Source organism: Medicago sativa, chromosome 2 (genome assembly GCF_051527215.1).
Source record: "Medicago sativa cultivar Bolivia chromosome 2, Bolivia_mono, whole genome shotgun sequence".
Lineage (NCBI taxonomy): Eukaryota > Viridiplantae > Streptophyta > Magnoliopsida > Fabales > Fabaceae > Medicago > Medicago sativa.
In genome coordinates, this window is record NC_140750.1 from 37167999 (window position 1) to 37178921 (window position 10923).

At 32.9% G+C, this 10923-nt stretch overlaps 2 long non-coding RNA genes and 1 pseudogene across 2 annotated transcripts; 1 reads left to right on the top strand and 2 right to left on the bottom strand.

Moving 5' to 3' along the window:
* Positions 1-349: 349 nt before the first annotated feature.
* On the bottom strand, positions 350-9600 carry LOC146946645 (F-box protein At4g22280-like; annotated as a pseudogene).
* Positions 3469-4951, top strand: LOC146946646 (uncharacterized). Its single transcript, XR_015026791.1, has 2 exons — positions 3469-3615; positions 4273-4951. It is a non-coding gene; the product is annotated as an uncharacterized LOC146946646 (long non-coding RNA).
* Positions 6656-8844, bottom strand: LOC146946647 (uncharacterized). Its single transcript, XR_015026790.1, has 3 exons — positions 8702-8844; positions 8535-8608; positions 6656-7948 (listed from the first exon to the last, which is right to left on the bottom strand). It is a non-coding gene; the product is annotated as an uncharacterized LOC146946647 (long non-coding RNA).
* Positions 9601-10923: the final 1323 nt, after the last annotated feature.

A 10923-nucleotide genomic window follows, 5' to 3' on the forward strand; every position in this document is an offset into this window, starting at 1 on the left:
ACTTCAATGGATCGAAATCCATCCACTTATAAGTTCCATAGGGTTCCTCCCAGAAGAAGTAAGGGGTCGTGGTATGAAAAACAGACCCACAAGAAGACAACTTAAGCTACCAGTAATAGGGAAGAACACAAACCAAGAAGAAAAACCGACAAGGTCCGTGGCGCAAATCCACTAAAGGATAATCTCTACAGGTGTCCTTCAAAGGACAACGATTGTCTCTAAAAGGACCACAATTGTCTTTCCAAGTAGATGTCCAAGCAAGAGTGTAAGGGATTAAACCTTAATTCTCCACTATAAGCACTTGATAATAAGCCTGGGTTAGGTATGTTCACCATTCACTACATAAAACCTATTGTCCCACATTCTTTGACTTTAGGGTCGGAGCACGTGCAAGTACACCATCCCCATTTGCCCGGAGAAGAAGGTTGAAGATGATAAAGAAAAAAGCAACAGTTGACGGAAGTGTCCTACACAAAGGCCATTCAACGCCATCAACCAAAGGATCTTAGGTCCAACAAGATCATAACATGTCATTGATTTAGTCAATTCTCTATGGCATAGCAAATTGCAAGTAAACTTTTCTTTGTCTATGGATGAAGTAGAATATGGTGTTTCTAAGAGTTGTTACTCCCAAATTCTTTGGTTGGAGCAACAACTCATGGATTTTGATTTATAATTGCATCATATTCCAATTAAATGTTACAACATCAGTGTTACCAATCTGACAAAAAATCTTGTACTACATCATAGAATTAAACAAATCGAAATTTTACATCATTTTTTGCATGATCATGTTCAACAAGGTGATGTGTAATCGAGCTTGTTTACACAAAAAATCAGCTTGTTGATATACTTACTAACCCTGCCCGATTTAAACATCTTTTTCAACAAGGTGATGTTGTAAAATAACAAAATATGGAAGAAAAAAAATATTTAAATAAAAGTGTACTCAGTTTGGTACAATCTCCCAACAGAATTCACAGAATCTATAACAAATAAGAACCGTCACTGCAATCCTGACAATCTTAAAAACTTATGTAACCTAATATAAAAATTCTATAACTACTGAACTAAAACAGGACTTGTATGAAGAGATCTTCTCTATAACGTTATCCCATTTCTTCCGGCCCATCAAGTCAGGACTACAGGAGAAAGTAATCCTCTCCAATGCAAGAGCATATGTCATCACATATTTAGGAAAATTTAACTCATGCTTTGTACCAGCAAATCTTTCAAATTTTACCACCTTAAGGGTAAATAGAAAACAACCCGGCATAAATGTAGGATTAAGTTGTGCGTCACCAAAATCGTGTACCTGATGATCAGTCAAAAATAGAGATTTATGTTCTATAGCAAGGTTCACAATAACACAAAATAGAAAAGCTGGTAAGTGTCTACAAAAATTTAAAGATGTGTTTTAAAAAAATTACTAAAAGAATTTTAGCTTGTTCAAAAAAAAAGTTACTAAAAGAATTTCAAAATACATTTTTGATTTTCACTAAAAAGTAATTAACATAGGAAGATATCTTGTTTTCACATTAATATTTGTAGGAAGATCAGAGACTATAAGTTTACCATACTAATATTTAAAACAACGACATTGAAATGATAATTTCTTCAGCAAAACTGAAAACTAATAGGAACAAAATGTTAAAAGTAAGTAAGTAATCTATGAGCAAATTTTGTGAAACATTAAGATCATTAATCTCACAAACCTTTATAACTAGAGTCTCCAAACATGGTGATTTTAAAAGTAAGACAAACAAAAAATCACCGGTTGCAAAATCTAGATCGAGATGACCCAATGTTTGAAAATCAGGAATGTCATTGAAAGAATGTTTAACTCGTTCAAGTACCTTGATGACAAAGAACAAAATATGTTCGTGTTAGGATAATATATAAAGACGCATTAAATGACATAAATAGATTGATGAATTAAAATTGACGTAAGAAATCCTAAAGTTACTTAGCCATAATAAAATTTGAGATCTAGAGTCTAGACCTTCAAAAAAATTCGATGGTTTTTATTGCGGCAAAAATCCATTTCCCTAATGCATGCTTTAACAACATAAGATTTAGTAAAATTTGAGATCTAGACCATCAAACTTGTAATTCATCATTTAATTTAGAATAAAACAAAAATTTAATTTACAAGAAACAAAAATTTCTTAAGACATTTTCATTCAACAGAGAAAGCTGAAACGGCAGCAACAACAAACAAAGTCTTCTGTATTGATGCTATGGCTGACTAGTGTTTTGTGAGGTTTCATGGTATGTTTTCTTGTGTCCAATTTTTAAAAATCAATATGAAGAGCAATGGAATAATGTTAGGCTGTTGTTTATCGTAAATTAAGGCCTTACTTGTAAACATTTATCAAAATTTTAAAAATAATTTCATAGTATGAAAATTTAAAGTTTTCTATATTCTAGTATATATACATACATATATATACCTTCATAATCTAGATACTTTGGGATGCATAATGCAGCCACAAAAAAATTCTTTAAAACATGCAATAAAGCAAAACAACAAAGGAAAGAAAAAAGTGAAGGAAGAAGACACACCTTCTTACTACGCAAACAAAGCTTTAGATTTGCTGCATTAATATTGAGAAGCTTACTAACAAAATCCATTGTTTCTTCCATACTCTTACTTGAACCATATAGCCTAATATTTGCAGAAACAATGTGTAGTGCGTCTAGAAAAATGACCTCTGATAAAAAAGGACCAGTATAACAAAACTTTGTAACACGTGAAGCAAAAAACTTAATTTCAGCACTTCCCCTTACATATTTACCAAAGTCCATTGAAACAACTTCAACCAGGGGCACATATAAAGTGACACTCTTCAAACCTAACCATGTGAACGCTCCATCTAACTCAAACTTTCTGAGTACTGGGAAAGTAAGTGTTAAATCTTTCGGTTCATTCAGATAATCTTTCGGTTCATTCAGATAGAAACGCATTTGTGTTCTGGATAATTTAAGTGATGTGAGAGATGAAAGACTAATGAAGTCAGGAACATTGATAAGCCAATTTTTCAAAACCAACTCCTCTAAGGACTGACATTGGAAAAGGGGATTAGCGGGGAAGACGCGGTCTTGAATCAGCGACTCAAAACACACCTTTTTCACTCTCTTATTCGAAACGAATGAAATCCACTCACTAATATGAGAATTATCATAAGTATAGTGAACAGACAGAGAAAAATTATTGATGGGTGAACTATTGAGATTGAATAGTATCCTATTTACAAACTGTATAAACTGTGTTTTTTTTATGAGTCCTGATAGGTATACCACCATAGGTGGCAATACCACTCCTACACCCACATAAAAAAATGACATGTGGCAATGTGGGCCCCACACTCCACTAATTGTCTCTTTTTTCCTTTTTCCTTCATTTCTCTCTTTGCTCTATCTCGTCTTTCGTTCATCTCTCCCCCTTGAAACCCCAACATCCCCAACTTCCATCTCACTCTCTCGATCTACTCCATTGAAGCCTCTGTTGTCTCCATCGCTAACTCCTTCTCATCTCTGACATCACCGTTCCCTTCTCTGCCATTTCACGGTTTCCTCTCTTTCTCAGCTTTGTTTCACGGTTTGACATCTCAGGTTCGACATTTCCTCTCTTTCTCAGCTTTATTCCCCAATATAGGAAATTTTCTATTTTCTATTTGTTAACTGCTGCTCTTTATTGAAATTTTGGTTTTTAATGAAATGGGTTTGTTGAAATTTTGGTTTTTGATGACTGAATTTGTTGAAAATTAGAGTTTGGTTAGTGGGTTAATTGAAAATTTGCTTTTTGACAAAGTTAGTTGCTTCATTTCGATTCATGTAAGTTTCTTGTATCTTTCCCTTTCATGGTATTAGTTTTTACTGTGATGTAATTTGAAGATATAGGTGTGTTGGAGATGTTAATGTTTATGTCACAACTCCAAAGTTTGAGCCGAGGTACTTTTGATAGAATGGTAATTGTGATTATGACAATTACGATTATGAACGTGAACAATATCACAACCATGACCTATTGGACCTTTTAGGAGTGTCAACATCTTTCTAAATGTCAAAAAAAAAAAAACTGTGAAAGGTTCTGAGCCCCAATAAGTTGTTCATGGTAGAGTATATACTAACTTGAACAATCTATTTGGAACTGTTTTGTTTGTATGTTACAGGTTAATAGAGTAGAATTTTTTTGAAACCATAGGAGATATTAGGAGAGAATTTTAAATTAGGTAGATATCTTTTAGTATTCACATATAAGAGTTGCAGGTGGATTGTTCAAACATAACCTTATCATGAAAGACCTGGCATTTTGGAAGGAATCATTGAATGAGATGCTCATAATCAAGGTACTACTTTTCTAACCTTATGCAGGTGTTAGTGTTGAAATGATGACCTCTAATGTTGTCATATTGAGCTTGGGAGAGAGTTAATTGGCTAGAGTATATGGTTGGTGTTGTGATTCATCTATTTGGCCAGAGTACGATGGCCTTTTATGACTGGATTTTTAACAGGCTAACATGCCAAAGAAAATTGATGATAACTTGAACAAGATGGGTGCAAGAATACCAAATGTGAAGCTTGGGAATTCTACAATATAATAACAAGCAAAGGTTCGGGTATCCACATGATGAAGATCATCAAATGTATCAGATGATGAAGATCACCAAGCATCAACCGTGTTCACTCGAATAAAAGACAAGTGAAGAAATCGTGTCAAGAGCGGGGTTCTTGGAACACCGTGGGTGAAGAGCGATACGAGGAAAAATAAAAATAGTGTAGTGGCGTAATCAAAATTTAATGTAAATTTTTTTATGCTCTTTTAAGCTTGTAATGTACTATTCCTTCTTTTACTAACTTTCTTGAACAATACTATAGTATGGTACTCACTAAGCTTGTAATGTACTATTCCTTCTAATCGCACTATGTATGGTTTTATGGTTCTTAAGATAGATAATGACAGAGTATGAATATGAATATGTTTTGTGTGACCACATATTTTAAGGTGCGTGACCACTATTTTTTCAGAAATTAGAACTTGTCCGTCTTTTGGTGTGATAAACTCGCAGATTGTAAAATAAGTTATTTATTGTTGGAATTGCTTTTAGTGCAGTGATCAAATTTAGATTGTGTGTTTGATTATCCTAAAACAAGATTATTTATACCTGTAAATATAAACTAGCCAAATATATGGTATGTGTGACCACATTTTTTAATATGTGTGACCACTATTTTTTCAGAAATTAGAATTTGTCCGTCTTTAGGCTTGATAAACTCGTAAATTGTAAAATAAGTTATTTATTGTTGGAATTGCTTTTAGTGTAGTGATCAAATTAGATTATGTGTTTGATTCGCATAAAACAAGATTATTTATACATGGGAAATATAAACTAGCCAAATATATGGTCTGTATGACCACATTTTTACAAATACGTGACCACTATTTTATCATAAATTAGAACTTGTCCGTCTTTAGGCGTGATAAACTTGCCGATTGTAAATCAGGTTATTTATGGTTGGAAAGGTTGTTAGTGCAGTGATCAAATGAGATCATGCGTTCGATTCGCCTAAAACGATATTATTTACACCTGGGAAAGAAAAACTAGCCAAATATATGGTCTGTATGACCACATTTTTACAAATACGTGACCACTATTTTTTTCATAAATTAGAATTTGTCCGTCTTTAGGCGTGATAAACTTGCCGATTGTAAAACAGGTTATTTATGGTTGGAAATGCTTTTAGTGCAGTGATCAAATGAGATCATGAGTTCGATTCGCCTAAAACGATATTATTTACACCTGGGTAAGAAAAACTAGCCAAATATATAGTCTGTATGACCATATTTTTACAAATACGTGACCACTATTTTATCATAAATTAGAACTTGTCCGTTTTTAGGCGTGATAAACTTGCCGATTGTAAAATAGGTTATTTATGGTTGGAAATGGTTTTAGTGCAGTGATCAAATTTGATCATGCGTTCGATTCGCCTAAAACGATATTATTTACACCTGGGAAAGAAAAACTAGCCAAATATATGGTCTATATGACCACATTTTTACATATGCGTGACCACTATTTTTTCATAAATTAGAATGTCTCGCTGACAATTGGCTTGAATTGGTTTTTTTTTTTTTGCACATGTAAGTTACAGATAACCAAATAAACGAACAATATAACAATAATTTGTCAAAGGCGTAACCATTTTTTTGTAAATTAGAATGTCTCACGACTAGTTTTAAACACATGAAAGAAAAAAAACATGGTTACGCCTTTGTAAAATTGTGGTTACACACTTCAAATATTTGGTTATACATAATTTTCCTGTGAAAACAATATTATTTTAAGGCGAGTTATCACTGAAATATCAAAAGTGATAAAATGTAGTGAAAACAATATCATTTTAAGGCATTTTAAGGCGATATATGTATTCGAGTTTAAACTATTTACTCATTGTTTGATGATAATAAAGTGAGGTGAATGATCTTCATTGTTTGACAGACTTTAGGAAAACTATCCAAAAATGATCTGCGTTTAACCATTTTTTAACAAAGGTGTAACCACATTTTATTTTCATGACCAAATTGTCTTTATCACTATTTCACATGATATTAAGAGTTCAAGAAACATAGAATCTATATCATTTGATATTTCAGTGATAAATTTCCCATTGATTTACAATAAATAAGGAAAGTTTACAATACCTTAATATTACACATCCAAGTCAAAACATTACAAAGAAATCTGTCAATTATCAAAGAATCACTCATTCTTTCTTGAGCCACTATATCATGTTATGGTCCTTCCCATACACTTTTCATCTTTTCTTCTAGTACAACCAATCCCTCCTCTTTGTTAAACTGGTAATACAAGACCTTGACTTTCATGATTCCAAGATCTTTCTTATCTTTCACCTTGGGTATATCAAGTCATGACAATTGACAACAACCTAAATTGAAGCTTCTTTTCAGTTTGTACTTCCAGATCAAGGGGTAATATTATAATTCCATTCCCAATCGTTTATATTGCTCAATTTCATCATTAAAAACCTGAAGTGTTAGTTATTGAGTCTTCTTGCAATCAACTAATTTGCGGAGCCCAAACAACAAACACATTACTAATCATTATCAAATGCAAAATAAAATATGCCACAAAACAACTCCAAAAATGAAAAATTACATACGGGTCCAATTTATACCAACAACAATCACATTAATATATGTACCTTGTTCCAAGAAACTTATAGAAACTGCTATTCAATTTCATACCAATGATCATCAATTGCAGAAATAGGAAAACTGAGATCCTCTAAAACATACATGTAGTACTTATAACATGAGTTATATGTGAATAATTTTCTATATTTGACAAACTTCTTCATTCCAATTAGTCTCCTTCTCACTATTTCTACGCGTATTTTCTGTGCAATGCCTACATCTGAGGCAATTTGCGGGATCTTAACTGATATGCAGGGTTCATATGTGAACTATTGTATAACTTTCTATATCCGAGTTAGGAAAACTAACAAAAATTGTGCTAGAATTCACCATTATTTTTCAAATGAGTTACCCTGTGTGAGATGTGAATTACTAAAAAAAAGATTGAGAATGACTGAACCATGGCAAACAAAATGCTAGGTCCTTAGATTCACTATATTCAAGCCAATCATACAAATTAAACCAATTCTTGTTAAATCGACGTCTTGTTCCACCAAAATCAGACCAAGGATAAACAAAGTTGTTAGGAGGTTGATGACGACGAATTTTTAAGTAAGCTTTACGTACCTCATCTTGGATATCAGGATGATAGCTTGAAATTGGAGGCCTAATTCCTGGATCCGTTTCCAACAGTTCATAATCAACAACTTTAATACCCTCATTGGTCAAGTTGGGAGCAATATCCGTGTTCGATGCTTGACTAGTCGAAGAACTAGCTTTTAGCTCCTAAGTAAGTCAAGAAAAAAAAGGATTGCAATATAGAGATGCCCATCTTTGTATTATCCATAAACTCATAGAAGTTGCGACATAATTCAGATAAATCTCCGTCACTAAAATGTATAGAAAAATAGTTGAGAGCAACTATTATACAGGTTACCCATGGCAATATTTAAGTAATTATCTTAGTTTTACAGATTATGGAGTCATGCTAGAACATAACAAGGGTCAATCAAGTTAAATTCAGACAAGAGAATTCTACTTTGGAGTTGTAGCAACTACTACTAGAGGTAAAGCTATTCCCACATAATACCACCTCCTCATTGTTAAGAGTTAAAAGAATTTCAAAGGCCTTTGTATCCGCCTTATATGATACCACCAACACATCCTAGAAGCCCAACCCTTACTATACATATCTTAATTCATTGATGTCTTAAATGAATAAGATTATAGAAATCTTGTTCACTGTCTCATTATTCATGAAGTAAAAAGTTCAGAATTGCTAGACTATATATTCCTATTCTTGAAATCATATTTGGTTCCGATACTTAAAAAATCTTAATAACCATGTTATTAGAAATACAACAAGCATTACCCATTGTGATGCCCATGTCCACCTTTAGGTTGAAGCTTTAAAACACCATTTGGAAGGCTAGTTTCATCATAAACCTACATAAAATTTTCCACAAACATAAAGTCAAGGAAAAACGTCAACAAATTTCCAAACTGTATCTAAACAAAATCAAGATATGAAATACTTACCACTAGAATATGGCGCAAAGGCACTCGATAATATGCAGCAAGAGGCCCTACCTTTAAGAATATTAAAAATGAGACAAGTCAAGAACAGAAAGATAACATTCAAATTGACGAATAGCAATAAGCACAAATAACTAATAAGCACACACAAATAACTATAAGCACTGAATCAGATAGTTCATCCATGACCAATTTCAGTATGTGTGTGTTTGTATTAATCATGAAACAACAACGAGTGGGAGGAGACGAGAAATTAGAAATTTTCTGTTATGATGGTGATCAGTGATGAAGGTGGTGGTGGTGGCGGCCGACGAGAAAGAGAGAGGAGGACCAACGGCCGGCCATCAAAGAGAGGGGTGGGACGAAGGGCAAGGATGCGGCGGTGGCCAGTGGTGGTGGTAGGTGAGTGATAGGCAGTGAGAGGGAGAAGAAAGGGAGATCATAGGCAGTGAGAGGGAGAAGAAAGGGAGATCTAAGAGAGAGAAGAGGGTGAGAAAGAAAAAGTTGTGTGAAATTTCAAAAATACCCATGCCACATAAGGGGTGTACGGAAGAGTGGTATGGAGAAGGGTGTTCACCAATCTTTTTCCTTTTTTTATATTTGTGTGACACAAAGGATGTCTATCTTGAAAACTAAGTTCTGTCATAAATTTCCATAGGTTTCTCCATCTCTTTGAGAGGACACAAGTGCGAACGGCATCAACAACAGTAAGAAAAGAAAGAATAAAACCAATAATGTGGTCAGGTAGGTCGCTTATCTTGTCTTGACCATTGCTGGTCCTTCGCCGGCGCTTAGAAGACTCGTTCTCATGTCTTGCAGATGCATTAACAATATCCAATTCCATGTTTATACCGAGCTCCTACAAATAAAAGATGAAATCACTAATTTAATGTTAACTTTTTTTTTTTGAAAGAAAAACATATAACTTTATGTCTATTGAAATGCACTAATGGAGGAAGGAATTAGCGACTGATTAATGAGTTTTAATTTTATTACTGCCTTAAATATATGGATAAGTACCCCACAAATTCAATACACATAATTGAAGGAAGAGTTAAACAGGACTTGAATTTGAAGCCAAAATCAAAACACTGATAGAAGCAAATCATTGTAATTCAGTAGCAACAATCAAATCAAATCATGGACTTGGGGTTTTGTTTAGTAAAATATACATCAACGAATATCATGGCATTAAAACCCTAAAAATTGAGAAGCATGTAAGAGAAAAAATAGTACCTGTAATGCAATAAAGCAGGGTTGTAAAAACGCAGAGCAAGAATGTTGTGCGGAGATATCGAAAGAAAATGGTTTATATGGTGCATTTGATATATTAGAATGAGAAAACATAGGCTCAATAAATTGCAGCAATTTCGTTGCATGAATAAGAGGAAATTTTTGATTTGATATGATTGCTAATACTGCATTGCGATTATTTACTTCAATACAAGGCTATTTAACCATCAATTTTTTTTTTTTTTTTTACCAACGGAAAAGAATCTTACTATACTTTTTTTTTTTTTTACAAAGAATCTTACTATACTTTTTTATTTTTTAAGGAAGAATCTTACTATACTTGTAAATTGTAATCCGTTAATTTTATCTATCACATTTTTTTTAACAAAAAAATTATCAGTTAATTTTATTGATGGTTATTTGTGAAAATTGTTTATACCTTTTTAATATGGTAAAATAGATAAAAAGAAATAAAATCAATCAGTAGTATACACTCACTTTTTTATCTTTTGGGAGGCTCTTAGTTTCTTTTTAAGTGTGTTTTCCAAGCTTTTACACGTATTAAGACAATTAATAAATACCATTATCTTCCTCTAAAAAAATCATTACCTTTTGATATCGTTATTAATATATTACCTATATTATTCTTAATTCCTCTAAAAAAATCATTACATTTGATATCGTTATTAATATATTACCTATATTTTTCTTAATTATTTATAATCTCATTTCATTTATTTATCTTTTTAATATAAACTAGTATGGATACCCGTGCCAAGCACGGGCTAGAATTCCCTTGTAATTAAAATATTGGATGAAGATGTGGTATTATTCTCATTTATATAGTTGTTTTATGTCCAATAGATTGATCCACACTAATGTTGGCTCCCTCTATAAGGTCCAACGATGGTGTAATAACCTAATTCAATTTTACGGAGGAAGCATGTGTGGTTCCGGGTGTTGCAGATGTAGAGAGTCTCAAACATGAGTGA